Here is a 17,724-nt window from a genome sequence, read left to right as displayed (position 1 = left end):
ATTAAGCATTGATCACTGGGCCGCAGTATTCACTGTGAATCTTTTTCATTTGACACATCATTCATCACACAGCGCACTGCTGGACCATTTGATGACCACTAGTATGTAAACCAGCATGATTAAGTGCATTTACATGCACTTAATAATCTGATCATAATTGGATTTCTGCAGTTATCTGATTATTGAAATGGTCATGTGAACAGCATACTCCAATTTCTTAGATCGGAGTAAGGTCTAGAAAACCAATCAAGAAATCCAATAAAGAGAGCTGGATTTTGGCTCAGTAATTGGATTTCTAAGTGTACGTATACTCTTACTCTGATTTCTTTCAGATTTCTCAGTCTGTGCATTGCTGTGAGATGAAATTGAGGATTTAAATATTCTTAATCTTCTAGATGATGTTGGTTTATATATTCATATGAAGTGACACGGTGTTTAAAAAAAGCTGTGGCATGAAGTTTGAGTTTTACTTTACGTTTACATCAAGTCTTGCTATTGGAGGTGCATGTAAACGCGTTGATTGGATTACTGACAAAGTCTGATTTTCTGCAGTTATCAGATTATTAAGTGCATGTAAACATGTCTCAATGAGTTTGGACAAAACTACAACTAAACTCAGGCTTAAAGATGACTGCTGCCACCTTATTTTAGATATGCAGTGGCAGTTTGTGTGTACATAACAGTATGTAATATGCATCTGATCTCGTTTTGATATTCTAGCATCCGTATGAGTTAATGGTTATTGGTTAATCATGGAGAAAAGGAAATAATCATACTACACAAACAGGGTATACTGGTACACTGGGGCTCGCAGGCTAAGAAAGGGGAATTTTAGCAGCACAGATAGGTTTACATTTTAAAACACTTTTTATAGTTCAAAAGCAGCTAACTGATATCTTTCAACCACGTGGGTTAAAAAAGAAGGTTTTTGTGTCGGATAAGGTGGCTGCCCCTTGAGATGAGCTAATAAGCTAATACTATTTCAACCAGTGCAACCGTAGATGGTGATGCTTCTGTGGGTGTCGGACGGCGGGCAGTGATGGACAGGGGGCCCTCGAGAAGCCTCGGAAATAAATTAGTTGTTATAGAAATAAACAATTCAAAAGTACATCTAGTGCATTTTCCGAGATATGATGTCCTTTCTTCCAGTCGTTTCTATGAAACCAAACTCAGGATTTCAGAAAGGGAAGGAGCGGAGAGAGAGAAAGCAAATGGGCAAACAACATCTGACCCGTTTCTGTCAGGAAACAGGTGAGCCTGAACTGTGCCAAACAATGTGTTGTAGTAAAGTAAGCTAGCTAGCCAGCTAACTAGCGATTAGCCATATCTATGGCGTTTAGCTACATTCGCAGTCATTTGTAACACAAACCACAAGCTGATAAAGAAGCGCAGGCTTTGGTTCAATGGAGCGAGTGAGCTTTTTTTAAACAGACAGTCTTTCTGTGAACATAACCAAATGAAGTTTTGCCTCAGCCCAGCTGCTAAAACACGCTGTTAGTTCCAGAGGTGGTCACTGAGGGAGAGACAGCAGCACCTCTTCCTTTTCTGATGCAGCTGAAGACATGAGAGAAGGTGAGCTCACCAAAGTAGGTAGCTAATAGTTGTTCCAACCAATAAACCATTTGTTGAGCAGTTTCAGTGAAAATGACAGTAATTATATTCAATTATTTTTTAGTTTTTCTCATTTTAATTTCCTTCTAAATACATTAATTGTTTTTAACGTAGTCTAGTAGCTATAATCCTTATTAAAGTACCGCAGGATTGATGATTCAAAGCACATTTTCCTAACAGTCTGCTGTTTAACCCTTAAATGCACACCAATCAACCTCATAAAGAGACACAGCATTTTTTTTCTCCCTAGTGGAAGATGTGTCAAGATGTTAGTTTGCCAAGACAACACAGAGAAATATATTTTCATTGTGTTTTGCTCAGACTAACAACAGCTAGAGTAGTTAGTCTACAGCCACACTATCTCTGCCTTCTCAGTCTTGTCCTTGGCAACATAAGGAACTCGTGTTTCATTGTGGCAAATAGAATATACACACTTAATCATATGATTGAAACTGTCAAACAGTTGCTGGCCTGTATATTTTCTCCCTGCCTTTCTGTGATACAGTGTAATGAATGCCCACATGTTTTCAGCATTCAAACACGGGTACCTGAAACAGTTAACTATAAGTAACAGTATGTAACAGGGTCAGATACTACATAACCGAGTTTTATTGAGGAGCAACTCGAAGAGTGGGTGATGATTTAGGCAGGCAGTTTACACAATGCTAATTGGTGCTGTAAGTTTCCATCACTTGTTAGCTGTATTAACCTTGTAGCTACAGTGCAAAACTAAAGAAGCAAATGTCAGACATTTCTCAGTTGATTCACTACATTTCGGGTGAGGGTAAAATTGTGTAATTTTAGCAGAGAAAGTTTCCATGTTCTAGGGTTCCATCTCCTGACCGTTGCCGTTTAGCCTTAAGTTGCTCCAGGGGTACAGAAACCTTGAGCAGCGAACATATAGGTTAATTCAGGGATGTCGCAACATAAAAACGACCTCCAGAAACAACAGAATACCACAGAGCCTTTCTGTGATTGAATACTACTAAGTACATTGTACTGCAGGTAGGCCCCTGTTGACCACCTAAACAGCTAAATGGTGCCGTGTGTACCATCTCTTTGGATGCTGTGTTTGACCCTTCACATTTGAGGCTGCGGTTACCCTTCATTAAACACTCCAATGGCACAGTCCCAGCCGAGATGAAGACTAATGTAAGATGACAAAGCGTGAGGAAAGAAAACTGATTAGCTTAACATGTGCATTTGTTTGTGTGTGTGTAAGTGTGTTTCTGTGTGTTTATGAGGGTGTGTGTGTGTATGTGTGTGTGTGTGTGTGCTCCCAGCTGAATTCATAAAAGTCAAATCAGCATCTAATTCCTCATTCTGCTCTTCAACAAATTAGTAAAGGGACTTATTTTCCGAGCCAGTAAATGAATAAGAAGATTACGAGGATGTGTTTAACCCTCCCCTTCATTCCTTCAGGCAAGCAAATCTAGACATAATATTTCATTGCGATTATAAAAGCAGAGTCACATTGTTTAGAAATGGAAAACATTCAAGTGCTACAAGTTGCCAAGACCAAAAATCTCATCCCTTTGGGTCCCACCCATTTTGACTGTTGACAGTGCTGTCAGTCAGGCCCTTTGGGCAGACTGTGGGAAAGAGAACAATGTGATGATGTCAGTGAATTTGACCGCTTCGAACCCTAGGCTTCTTTTTTAGTTATTAATTTTAAGACTTGTTATTAACTAATGGGTGACTTATGTAGTTGAGAGCGAGGAATTAAAGGGTGGGTCCAAGAAGCTGCTGGTGTTCTCAGTGCAGTGAAAGGACCACCCCAGAGGCCAGACCTAGATGCTGTTGAATGTATTTGTGATTACTTGGATTGTGAAAGGCAGAAAATTCCAACTTCTTTTTAAAAAGCTGAAAGTGTCCTGAAAAGAATGGAAGCTGTAATAAAGGTTAAGGGTGGACACACTAAACACTGAAAAAAACTGTATTATGTTTAGCAGTTGAGACTTCTGTGTCGTTTTCTATTTAAGATATGTTTTACGCTATTTTTCCTGCTAAAAAATGAATACCTTGTCTTTAATGGTCAGTTTGTCTGGATATTAAATTAATGAAGGGTGACTTTTGCACATTACTGTATTTAAACCCTTTTATATTGCAAAAAGAACCTCTATAGAGCCCTATGAAATGATTCTATGTAGCACCTTTTTTTGGGGTTCAGTATGTTAAATTAGATTTTGAACCGATAATTGTTCTGTATAGAACCCAGTTAGAGTGTATAATCTGATAAAGCATATTCAGCAGAGCATTGGTCAGTGGAGCTGCTCAGTGCTAGCATGGGCCGTCCTGTACAGCCGTCCTGCTGTGATGCTGCAGCACTCTTTTGCTGGGGCTCCTTAAAAAGCCTCTCTAGCTTCTGCTTGTACTGCCTGGGCTGGTGGAACTCCGGGGGAGGGGGGAGGGGCCTGCAGAGCAGAGTGGAGCCATGATTGGCTGAGAAGCTGGGAACTCTGTTGTTGTTCCATCCTTAAACCACAGTGCGCTTGTGTCTCAGCAGCACAGGAAGCACTGGGGGACACATACTTTTTCCTGCCTCTTTCAGGGGTGGACTGGAGAGCAGTGACAACAGTGCAGGATCCCTCGGGACAGAGGGGGAGACCTCGTCTGTCACATTCTCTAGCTTTTTCTCTCAGCAAAAGAGTAAGTTCTTGTTTGCCTTTTATCTTCTCCTCTTATATCAACATCAGTGTAGTGGTAGAGAATGGGACATTGCATTGCATCAGTAGCTGTTTAAAGGGACTATAGCTATGTGCCTATGTGAAGACTTTTGTTTTTGTACTAGAGTTTCGCATCTGCTGCATGAATGTGTGCCTTTGAGGGATGTTTATAGCTCTGAATGGGTAGAGGCGGGTCCAAGGTGACTTTTGGGATGCCCAGCCTCCTCAGTAAAGTTGGGACTGCACTGCATTGCATGCACATAGAACAACCCCTCCACATGCACGTAGTCACCAAAGTGACTCCTTACTTTTGCATTTCTTTCTACCTTAACTAGACCATGCTCATGTAGACTGCAGCATTTTTCAACCTTATCTCTGTCTGCTGCGTCTAACATATGGTCAACTACCATGGACAGCTTTTTCAACATGCTTACTTGTGCTTAAAAAAAGGAACAGAAAACCCACTGACTCGAGACATGCTTTTAATAGAAGCCAGTGGGCAGATGCTGAAGCACTTGTCCACTGGCTACTGTTGTGCATCTGTTTTGATCAAGTTTTCTGTTCTTTTCTGTATCTGTGATCAGATATTATGTTGAAAAGCACTGTAAAATACAAATGTCCTAAAGTAGGAGAAAAGCAATGTAGTCTACTAGCCTGTTTGTCTTGGTGCACGTCCCATTCGCTATGATGGAGAAAAGGCTGTGGGAATTGCAGATGTTCTGTCATGTTTTCTTTGCACGTGTTGGTGTTCCTTCCTTTAAATGAAGCCATGTGCACAACTTCCTGAAGCTGAACGTCCTGTGAAGAACTGAATGTCTTAGTTTCTCATAAGGCATCCATACAGGTATTTAGGTGTCAGAATTATATTGAAGATTAATTCACTAGAATGAAGCGGTGCTCATTTTTTAAAGATTATTTGGCAGCGAATTGAGTCAAACTTAAGTCTACAAACATCTCATTTTATGGTTTGCAATTCATTGCTTGGAAACATGTGAAATTTAATGTGGAAACTCCACCACACTCATTAGTGGCTATTTAGCCTGAGCGCTGAGGCAAAGGCCACAAATGAGTTCTTGATTCATAAATAATGTTTATGCAATTTAATGCTTAAGATAACATAAAGGCTTGCTCTGTTTTGACTTGATTTATGTTTTAGCGTCTCTTTGTGACTGCCAGCTGTGTGCTTTTTTTCTGTTGGGGGGGGGTGTTGGTTGAAAAACATTACATGGCGATACTGGAGAATGTGAATGGGGGTGTTTAAGAAGGGCGTGTGATGATCTATATTTATAGTGTCTGTAAAGCCAGCTAATGATGTCATTTATGACACCACCCTTCAGGCCAGCACTTCTGCGTTTCAGTCTATAATCGGTTCCTTATGACAGAGTTTTGTTTACACCACAGCTTCATACATCATACATAACCTTAATGGCCCAGCGGTGTGATTATGTTCACTGACCGCAGGCCTAAAACTCAACCCAGGAACCCTCAGTGCAAAGGTGGCAAATGGTAATGTTCTAGGTGACCATCATTTAGGCATCAAAATGTCAAAGTCACAGATTGGGTCTTTGTGGAAGTTAAGTGGAGGCTCTAGTTTTGGTTTATGTGCCCACCTTTCACTTTGCTCTCAGCCGTTCATTGTTCCTCAGAACAGTAAAACCCTTGTGTCATGTTAACCTCTGACATGCAAATAACTCTTTGTAGTTTGCTCAAATGACGGCTAGCGCTGAGGTGGGGACAGAGTGGCCTTTGTTTTCATTGCTGTTGGCAACAAATCCTTGTCCATCTCTCCTCTCTATAGTGCCCTTGCTCCATCTGTTTCCTCAGGCCTCCATCTCAGCCCACTTTGTGCACAATCAATCAAATGCAATCAAATGCAGAAGTGTCAACATATTTCACGATATCATCTCAAATATAAACGAAGTGGCACAAGGCCGGAGAGCTGACAGACATGTCTGGCGGTCCCTGGTTAATGTGTTAGGGTACCTCAGGCTAGGGCAAATTTTGCTGTCACTGCAATTATATATTTTTTTTTTATATATATATATATATATATATATATACATATATACACATACATATATATATACACACACACACACACACACACGCTTTATGACAGAGTGAAGAGATAGGTACAAGGATTTTGAGGGCCCTTGTGAACATTTGCTGAGGTTGTCTTTGCTGACTCAGTGTCCTGAAAGTGGCCCACATTCACACAAGACTTACACCAACCAGTCGTGCACAATTAAATTCTAATCAGAAACTGCTGCTGACACCATGGTGTACAACCTAGTGAGTAATGTTATAGGATGTAGAAATGTAATGTATTGTATTGGATCTAATTATACTGCAGCGCATTGAATTATACTGTTGTTTAGTAACTAGCAAGGTTAGTGCATTTGCTTTATTCCCTTTAGTGTCTAATGTTTACTTCTGTAGATTTGCACTGGAGCTACAAGGCTAATGTAGCTAACCAGTAGTTAGCATGTGAAAAAAATTATGCCTAAATTATTACACACTTCGCTCAAACCTGGTAGAGTTGTCAAAAATGTAATTATTAAATGTAAAATAAAATATGAAATGTTTATATGTGACTTCTTTCACTATAAAATTAATTGTACAGCTGTGTTCTTTTGTGGCTACTATTGCAAAGTTGGAAAACAATGCTAGCCCATCCAAGCTAATATGAAATTGTAGAGGGGTTTGGTAGGTAACACTTTATTTGGATGGTCCACTGTAGCCACTGTACATGCTTTGTAGATGCACAGTCTATCTTTAACTAATATTCAACAAAAATATTTATTAAATACAACTGCACTTGAAGATGTGTGTGAATTGTGTGTGAAAGGTTCTAGTAAATTTATCCCTAACCCTAAACGTAACCCTAACCCTAACCCCAAGGCAAAATCTACACCTACTCTTAGACCTAACCCTAACCTTAATGTTGTTGATAATCGACTATCACAAGATAGTTTGTTAACAACGTAAATATCTGTAGATCATCCATAGGGGACCATCCAAATAAAGTGTGACCAGGGGTTTTTGTCAGTCTCTTACTAAACCTTAATTTTAGAGCGTGTTGTTTGTTTCAAATAACGTTTATTTTGAACATATATTTTCTGAAAGGTCCCGTTTCTTTTGTAGTTTTTGTGTAACTGAGCTAATGTTGGCATGATAGTGGCAAATGCATTGTCATTATCATTTCCAGCCTAGTTTTAATTAGCAACATCTAGGGGTTGCATAGACTAGTCGACTACTTTTATGAATGACCAGTCGGCTATTAAAAATTAGTTATCAAGCCGGAGCATCAGCAAGATCGTTATTGTGGTGTAATTTTACACTGGAAAATCAATAGTATGTACTGTCTTTAAACAAACATTGTAGTGGTTTGCTATGAATAATTTATGTATTTTGACAAAAAAGTGACTCTGAGTGACTCTCTCATTGAGCTGAGTTCGATTTTTGTCTACAGAATCGCAGCACTTGCTATAAATGCATTTGTAGGCAGTGCATTGATAAATTGAGTAACAGGTTAGTTAATTCAGGTGTGTTTAAGCCGGGAAATCTCCAAACTATGCTGGACTGCAGCCCTCCAGAACCAGAGTTGGATACCTCTGGTCTAGTCTGTTGTCTGAATGCTTATGTAATCACTCCACTACAAAACTGCCCTGCTGCTGCAATGCCTGATTGAGCCTTTAGACAGTTTCGAAATAGAAGAGGAAATGAACACTAATAACTGGAGCAGAAGCCACAAATGAATTGTCGCAGAGCTGTTTATGACACAATGCCTGGTACGAAGGCATTTTTGCAGATCTTGCTCCATCTTCCTGCCTCAGCGTTTGTACAACGGATCGCGATGGCCTCAAAGTTGTGTCACTAGTGTTGAAATGTAGTTGCTCATGTGTTGCTCAATCTGAGCAGAAATGGTGATCTATCTTTGGACGTGGCTCTTACTGCACCACAAGCATCACTTTTCCAGTCTAAACAACATCAAAATATTGATGTCCTGATTTGATTACAGATTTATGTCACATGTTCCTGCTGTTACAGAAAAGAGAAAGCTCTTTGCTGGTGTTGTAGTCTGGGAGAGGGTGTAGGCCAAATATTTTTCTTCCTAGAAACTGAGGGCTTATTTGCTTAAATGCAATCAGCATCAATCATGGGACCAATCCAACTAGCACCATTCATTAGCATGGCTAAGAACACCTCTTTGGTTGTAAAAGAAACATTGGTACTGCCATATATGTAACACTGCAGTAGGTGGTAATCTGACATATTATAAATGTCCTCCTCAAAAATAGCCTATAGGTCAACTATAGGTCCAAAACCTGCTATTTGGTAGTAACTGAAACATATACGCTGCCATACAGTTGTATGCAAAAGTTTGAACACATTGGTCAAATGCTGTTTTGTTGATTTTTTTTAAGTGAAAATAAGTAGTTTCATAATTTTAATGCAAAATCAGAATTTAACATTGAAAAAAAAAAACATAAAATATGGTGTATGCAATAGTTATGGCACATTTTATGTTTTACTTTTTCCAAAATGTTAAACTAAACAAATAAGTAGAAATTGTGCACTAAAATTTTCAGGAAAATATTTTCACTTAAGAAATCAACAAAACATGTCATTTGGCCGGGGTCAAGACTGTCTGCAATATTGGAACGGTTGGTAGTCCTACATGTTTTGAATGCCCCTCTATCCTTAACCTCTGATTAGTTGTTGGTGCCATAATGTCTGATGCTGTGATCAGAGACTTCCCTGTCCTTTCTTTGAATGATGACTCTGTGTTACAGGCTTGTTGCAACCATGAAAGAAACCACAGCACATGCATGACTCACTCATGATTAACAAACACATGGACGTCTAACATTATCCTTATTACTGCTCATGATGGGTGATCTGCTTAGTTTCACAGAGGCAAGCAGCAAAGCCAACTGTGTTTTATCATTAAGAGGCACACTATAGTTTCATTTGTGACATAGATAAACTTCTGACATTTAAAAATGTTACTACCAAAGCTTTAACAATTGCAGTAGTGAAAAATCAGAAAACTTTGTAGTGAATTTTACAGGAATCTGTAGTTCACAAGCAAAATACAAGCAGGTGAAAAAGAAATAGTGATCCTGTTTGAAGTGATAGACTTGCGTATGTGATTTCTGAGACTATGTAATGTAAAAATTGACAAAAAGAAGCCTTCAAGATGCTCGTCAACTGCAAAGACACAGACTCGCAACTCGACTCAGTTTGTCATTAACTGACTCCTACTCGGCTTAGACTCTAGACTAAAGACTTCCAAGACTTGAGCCTGAGAAAAAGCACACACAAACAGTTTGTTTCTGACAGGTGAGCCCTTTGCTTGTTACTGTTGTGACTGTCAGGTGCAGTCAATTACTGCAATACCATTTTCTTGCAGACCGCAGCAGTGTCAGGTTCAGTATGGCTTTAAATAATGAGTGTTTTAGTCTAACTTTGGTTAGAAAAAACTTCAGTTCCATAGACATAACCCAAGTGCTTCATGCAGTAAATGTCAGTTGAAGTTTCTACAGAAACTTGTTTTTTTATTTATCCTTAGGAGTCACTGGTGTTACTGATCATCACTGGTGTTACACATAAAAAAGGTAACACCAGAGACATTTTTAATGAAAAATGCATTTTACAAAATGGCTGCTACAGAGCATCAAACCACATGTTGTCAATCATGGAATATCCACTAAAATATGTAATTTAATCCATTTGTATTCTATTTTTTCACAATTACCTAAGAATAAAGTTGGTCACACCAATAACTAATAACTGAAAAGACACAGTGGACTTACCATGTGCTTTTTTCATAGATCTTCAGAAAATAGGTAAAAGGAGGTCAAGTGATGTCATCAGTGTGATTTTTATTTCAAAATAAGAGTTTTTTGTTATGCAGTAACACCAATGACATAACAACTTTCATTATGTATTTTATAATATTTATTTGGCATTTGTTTTATGTCATTTAAATAACATTTCATAGTCATGTATAGATAATTGCAGTTAGAATTGCAGAAAAACATGTTTTTTACCCCAAAATATGTTCTTATTTTTAAATATAAATAAATTGTAACTCTTAGATATTTTTCAAGTGTAATATATCTGTAAATGCTAGGAACACAATAATGGACATTTCCATAGAATGACTCATTTAAACGAACAGGCAAAATGTGAATTTTATAAAATGCTGGGGAAAAAAAAAAACAAAACAAAAAAAATGAAAAGCTGATTAGACCATAGCATGGATAGTATACTAGCTAGCCTGATGGCTAATATAGCAAAGTTGTGATGTGTTTGTTTTTAGTTTATTACAGATAAAGTATAACCAATAATGAGTTGATGTTTTTTCTTTGTTTTTCATGTCATGGTTTGAATGTAAAATAAACAGAGCAAGACTAACTTTTTTTTGTCTGTATCAGGTGTGCAAACGTACAGCCCAGCCTTTCCCAGACAGAAGACTGTAACTAAGGGCATTATACAAGGCTGCATTGCAGCTGTATAAATGATATAGAAGGTTTAGTTGACCTGCTATTTACAGTTTGAGACTGAACAATAAAAGATTTGAGACTTGACTCAGACTCACACCTCAGAGACTCAAGCATTGACTTAGATGTCCATAAAGTGACAGATATACAGATAACAGTATATTATACAGTGTCAGAAACTACATAAGCAAGTCTATTTAAGTTTACTCAGTAACGACATAATTTGAGGCCAGTGTGTGATTTAGACATGCAGATTGCTCTGTGCTAACAAGTGTGTATTAGCTTCCATTACCTGTTAGCTGCATTAGCCTCATAGCTAAAGAGGCAAACTTCAGGCACCAAACACATCTTGGCTGATTGACTAAATGTGGGGTTAGGGAAAATTGCATTTTTTTTTTTTGGAGTTGTTTTTATGATCACTTTAAGATCAAAGATGGACATAGATGGACATATGCCCCCAGACATCTGAAGGCCCCTTCTTTCCTGGAACGGCTTCAGACAAAAACAGCTGAGGCCTTTTCTAAACTCTCTCATGATACAAAATGAGTTAGCCAGGCTAGACAAGGACATAGCACAGATGGCAACGTGTCAGAGGAACAGCTGACATTAGAGATATTATCATTTTAAAGGGCCCATGTTATGGAAAACCCAATTTTATTCACCTTTTGAAGTAAATGAGTTTGATGTTTTATGTAAACATTGTTTTGAAATGTACCTTTAACACCTCAGTCCATATGGTCTATTTATGGAAACCGAGCTGTAAAATCAGCCCATTTTGAACACACTGTTCTTGTAATGTTATGAAAAACAATGTATTTATATACAACTTTTAAGTCAATCTGAAATTAAAATGAACTTTTTATCCTGCTAGTTCAATTCTTAGGTAATACTAAGCATGATTCATCACTTAAAAGACAAAATTCTTGATTTGAATTGATGTACTAACTTTGGGGAAGAGATGAGGATGTGTGAAGAGGAATCGTGGATGAATATATTAAAATTATTAATAAGTTATTTTATCATGCAGTTTGACAGTATTCTGTGTTTATATTGGGTTTATTAAAACCTATGTAAAATTATCCCTCAGTCAAATACTTACGTGCAGAAAATTGCACAGTTTTTCTGGCTGAAGTACCATCACTACACATAGAATCCATATCGTTTTCCAACTGTTACATACAAATTTACTATTGCGGCTGATTTCAGAGTCTTCTATGCAGTTTCACTACCACGGCTTTTCTTGAGTTTTACGCTAGAATTAGGGGGCACTTTAGTTTTGGGACAATTACCCAGTCTGTGCCAGATTGACCTTTGTGGATGTGGGTATATTAGTTTCCTAGAGTATCTGCTTGGTATTACTGTCAACTCTATATATTCCTGAAGTTATTTTGGTCGTACTTATAAACTACACAGTTTAACTGACTGGCTTTCCCATGGAAACTTTCCGTTAACAGTTTCATTACCATTTTCTATGTTTACTCATGATTCTCAGTGATACAATTGTCCAAGAATACGTATGTTCTAGGACAATGTTATTGGACTATGAGCGGCAGTTCCTGTTGAATCTAATAAAAAGAGAGCAGAAGTGAATGTTAATTAGCATTATAATAATAGCATTACACCTTCTGATGTAGCTTTATAATTAAAGGTGCTAGCGTGAAAGATCATATATTATATACACTGTTTTAAAATCCACCTGCTCTACTCTTGGTGAACTTAAACAAGGGGCTTTTTGCTGCATTGTTTAGAAACTCTTCCTTTCCTTAAGCGTAAGAATATTTTATGGCATTTTATGCTTTTGTTTTGAAACTCTGAATCACACTTCAGAACTAGAAATGTGCATTTCCTGAAGAAGATACAGAGTGCGCAGCTTAAGCAGTTCCAAGGTGGTTGCTAGGGTGTTGCCAAATGGTTAGTGGTTGCTAGGGTGTTACCGAACGGTTACTATGGTATTTTAGGTGGCTGCAAAAGTGTTGATAAGTGGTTGCTGTGGTATCCCAGGTGGTTGCTAGGTGTTTGCTAAGGTATCCCAGTTGGTTGCTAGGGTGTTGCCGAACAGTTAGCGGTTGCTAGGGTGTTGGTTACTATGGTATTGTAGGTGGTTGCAAAGGTGTTGATAGGTGGTTGGTGGTAACTCAGGTGGTTGCTAGGTGTTTGCTAAGATATATCAGGTGGTTGCTAAGGTGTCACTGGATGGTTGCTATGGTTCCCCACTTGGTTAATAGCGTGTTACTAATGAACTTATATCAACATGATAAAAGTTGGGTGCACAAACTTTTGCACCGCATTCATTCTTAAGGGAAAAAAATTGTCATTTAACGATGATTGTATGAAAACCGTACCTCCGATCAAGAAGCTTTATTTATTTAGCACACTACTCCCGTTCAGACCGAACATTTCGGAGTTGAAACAGTGTCGATATCTTGAAAACTGTGGGACGAGTTAGCGGACGAAAAAATTTGAACCAAGAATATGAATAAAATACTATTAGATAATAATATTGTTGCGCATTGCTTTACATTGCAAAATCACAAACTAGAATTCAAATGACTACATTGTTTTTAAATGAATAAAATGTATTTCAGTGGTTACCAGTCCTCCTCTTAGAGACCTGAGTTTAGTTCCTACCTGATGCTAACATGCTGCTCCTCCTTACCCAACACTAGTGTATCTGATCCAGCCAATCAGGAACTTCTAAAGAAGTTAATAAGCTGGAGCAGTAATTGAATAGGACACTGCCCCACCAACAAATCATCATGCCCCACTAAATCAGCTATGTTGCACATGTTTCTATAGTGGCAAGCAGCAAACAAAAACAACTAAAGTGAAATTAAACTTGTGTGTGCTGCTGCACTGCTTGCCGTATGAACCTAATAAAAGGCTACATAGATTAACATAATAGACTTGGCATGCATCAGTTTGTTTTGGCTGTATTTTAGGGAGGCACTGTATGTCATACAGATTTCCTAAATGGGTAAATAGTAGACTTTATGAGTTGCTTTAACTGTATCACCTCCCGTTGATTTCTCTTGAATATGACTATATTTATTTTCCTTAGCATGTTTTGGCTTTTTGCCCCCTGTCCAGTTTCCCCATGGTTTCCGGATGCCGCACCAAAGATTTTATTCCGTCATTGGGCCTGGGTTTGCAAAATTGCAGTGTAAAAATGAGTTGTTATTGTTTTTGGCATATAAATTCACATAAAGCCATTGTTTTGGGTATATAATTCAGAAAAAAATAAAATTATGTAGGATAAAGAAACATGTCAGGTATGGAGCCTTTAAATACAGCTGAAACAAGAAAGCACTTCCCTAAACCACCACAAGGAGGAGCTGGAAGCCTTCTGTATTAACTGTGGATGCTGTTGACTGAGTACTTGTGCAAAAACAGGCAATCCGTTGCTGTTCAGGACCTCCACTTTACTTGTTTACCATTCGTATTCAGAAGGTGCACTAAGGCAGAAGTAATCAGCGTGCCTACAGCCAAAACAATGTGACAAAGTTCATACAATAATAATGTGACAAATCATGTCTTCAAATGCTAATCTAAACCAGGGAGGAGGGTGTGAGTCTAACTGAAATGTGGGGTAATTTTGGCTTGATTCCACTTTGATATAAAAGAAGAGACGAGGAGTTGTCTGAGCATGAAAAAGACCACTTCTCCTGCAAACGCTAAGCCTTTGGCTTCAACCAATATTGAATATTTTCTGCATATGAAATGCATAGTTGCGCACACACACACTGTCCTGGGACATTATTGTCTCTGGCTTCTGTTTGAGATACTGGCACAGTAGATACTCTGGATTAAAATGCTGATCCGAAGCTGAAAGTTCATGACGACTGTTCTGTGACCATTGCGAGACCACTGTGATTGCTATTGGGGTAGCTGTAATGCTTTCACTGTCAATGCACAGCAAATCACAATAGCATGCACTTATTTAATCAATTAAGAGTCACTTCGTGAAGAGAGTGCCATTTAAGTCAACAACATTCAATGCCATGTATAAAATTGAAAATATATATATGATTATATATGTTTATGTATGTGTTTGTATATACAGAACTCTGCCAAATCAGAGACTACCTAAGCATTAGTTTTTCAGCATCAGGAAAAAAAAAGCAGAAAACATATATTTAACTGAAAATTACACAGAAGCTTCAACAACTAAATATTATATCTTTATTTACAGTATTTCGTGTCTCCATCCTTTACCTTTGTTACAGAGACTTACTTTAAGTTTTTCAAAGAAGTCTGCAAGGATATTCAGTCTTACAGGTTGGTTGCATTTTCTGCTTCTCACAATCCAAGTAATTCCAAATCACAATTCAGTGATGTTGAGGTTTGGACTCCAGGGTGGTCAGTTCATTGTTCTGACACTAGTAGCTTCTTGGTTTGTTTGTAATCTCCTCAGAAATACCTCCTGAAACATGAATAGGTTAATGGGCATTTTGACTGAAAATGAAATAAATAAAGTGTAGTCTCTTAATTTTGCACAGTACTGTATATGGATCATTCTACCCAACTGGTACAAAGTCACAAAACACATTTCAGGCTAAAATCCTTTTGCTTTAAGTGACCTTACACCTTAGTTATGATTATTTACTTAAAGTATTTAATTTAGTTTAAATGAAAGTTCCATCTCCACTGTTGCTGAATAAAACCTTTGTCCAAATGTGTTACTGGTCCAACATTGTCACTTCACATGTAATTTTAATATAACAACTTTCATTTTAGACATAATGGGATTATTTATCTGAGTCCTAGGGTTTTGCATTGCTTCTGTAGAGGCCAAAAAGCTGTTGATCCTTGATGTGAAACTAATTTCAAAATAGCATTGTAGAAGGACTCTTGAATCTTTCTGAATAGAAAACTGGAAGAATGCCCTGACTTAATCAGTAATGTTTTTAATGACCAGGCAGATGTGTAGAGCCTCATGCTGTGATCGGCCCTTTACCTTACCTGGGAATCTTCCAAGCATCACTCTGTTCTGAAAGCCTGTACATTAAACACAGCTTTCAAGATGTTAAAGTACTGGATGTTTTCCCACCTTCCCAAACTACTGAAGGTGACTTTGCTTTCTTCAAAAATCCCTCAGCTACCATTATGTGTAATTGAAGGAGCCAAATCAGGGTACAGTGTAACTCCAAGGTCAATCAGAATAATTATGCTAATTTTACTTAAAAGGTATAGGACTAACAGAGTCTATTTAAAACCATTTAAGCAGGTGTCATATTTAGCTGCCTCCCCAGAATAAGAATCCTGATCACGCCCAGTTGAGTTTTGCTACAGATAAAATATGGACATTTTGTGTCTAATTCTGTGCAAGTTAATCTTACTATTTCTTTATGATTTCATAGAAGAATGTGAGCGATGATTTTTTATTTTTTTTTTGATTTTTACCCAATCTCCCCAATTTAGTCGTTTCCAATTCCACCCGCTATCAACGCTAGGAGGGTGAAGGCTAGCACAGGCTTCCTCCGAGACCTGTGAAACCAACCACCGCTTCTTTTCGAACTGCCGCTCACGCAACGTCACTGGACAGCCGAACGCGCTCGGAGGAAAGCGCCAACCGCCAGATCTGTTACGTCAGCTAACAGACGCCTGCGCTGACTAGCATCGCGTTGAGTGATGGGGGGAAAAGGAGGGGCCATCCTACCCACCCAGAGAGAGCGAGGCCAATTGTGCTCTCTTGGACTCCCGGCTAGCATCACCAGGGATCGAACTCGCGATCTCTTGATGATAGGGCCAACGCTTAGAGAGCGATGATTTTTTAAAGGAATGATACACTAAAAATCAAATTGACACGTTTCTCCTTTTCCCGGGAGCTACGAGGCTAAAGTTTCTACCAAGTAATAGACATCTATTCTACCTGAAATCTGTATAAACATAGACTAGCCTTGTAGCTCCACTGGAAAACTGAAGTACAAAACTTCAGAATCCAATGTGTCTTGGCTAATCAACTAACTTTGGGGTAAGGGGGCATATGTACCAAAAAATTTAAAAAATTGCCAGACTAAAGGCCAATGATATAGTAATTTATGTGATCAGAGATATAAAAGGAGTTTTGTGTTATTTGTTTCCTTCTTTAAGAGTCCAAGGCTAATTAAAACCTTTATTGAAGCTATGAAGTAAAGATCAGGCTGGAAAAATCAGACTTTATCTTTTTTTAAATTAGCTGATTAGCAAACACTACATTTCAACTAAACACTGTAAATAAATGAATAACTTAACGTTCATAACCAAACTCACAGTTACTGAATGTGTTGTAGTGGTTAATATTCATCTTCCTTGAGTTCCTCACATGGGACAACAGGGTTCAAGACCCATTTCAGAGAGGACCTTGTGACATTATATAGCAATATATTTACGCTTATATAAATTATACTAACATATTGTGAAATATATATGTAAATATCTTTTCCATTGCAAATAGGAATGCTGTACATATTTCACATTTCAGTAGAGATGATCATATGTAATTTGCAACTACCATCCAGTGGCCAACAGAATCACAGCAATAATTCCATGAGGAACCAGTTCATGATAGGTCAACCTAATTTCCTCTTAAAGAAATAGCTCAACCACTTGCTAATGTGGCTAACAGAGAATGGAAGCTATTAAGCGCCAGTTAGCATGATGTCTTTTGCATAACGCTAAACTGTGGCTATTCACTTTAAATCATTGTTAGGAACATTAGCTTGTTAGGAACAAGTGTTCCATTAGGAGCCTCAACATAAAAGCTGGTGTTTTCATAGAAGAAATGTTATTTATCAGCACTGGCCATTTGAGTTCTATTGGGAAGCCCTGGTGGAAACACTTTTACAGCTTTTCTATAGGCTGACAACAGTTTTCCAGATATTTGTCAGTTTCTGTTATATTTTCCAAGATATAGGCCCCACTCCCACCTATGGGTTTGATCACAGCCTCTACCTCCTACC

At 38.2% G+C, this 17,724-nt stretch overlaps 1 protein-coding gene across 1 annotated transcript in view; it reads left to right on the top strand.

Annotated features, from left to right (window-relative positions):
- The first annotated feature begins 4,136 nt into the window (after positions 1–4,136).
- The window catches only part of pde4d (phosphodiesterase 4D, cAMP-specific), a 170,002-nt gene continuing 156,414 nt past the window's right edge, over positions 4,137–17,724 (top strand). Inside the window, exon 1 of the mRNA XM_036579428.1 lies at positions 4,137–4,260. The gene's annotated coding sequence lies outside the window, so the exon portion shown is untranslated. The remainder of the gene's footprint in view (positions 4,261–17,724) is intronic.

This window comes from Colossoma macropomum, unplaced genomic scaffold, assembly GCF_904425465.1.
Source record: "Colossoma macropomum unplaced genomic scaffold, Colossoma_macropomum, whole genome shotgun sequence".
Classification (NCBI taxonomy): Eukaryota; Metazoa; Chordata; class Actinopteri; order Characiformes; family Serrasalmidae; genus Colossoma; species Colossoma macropomum.
The sequence above is the reverse complement of the archived record's forward strand: the minus strand, read 5'-3'. Positions and strand labels throughout refer to the sequence as shown.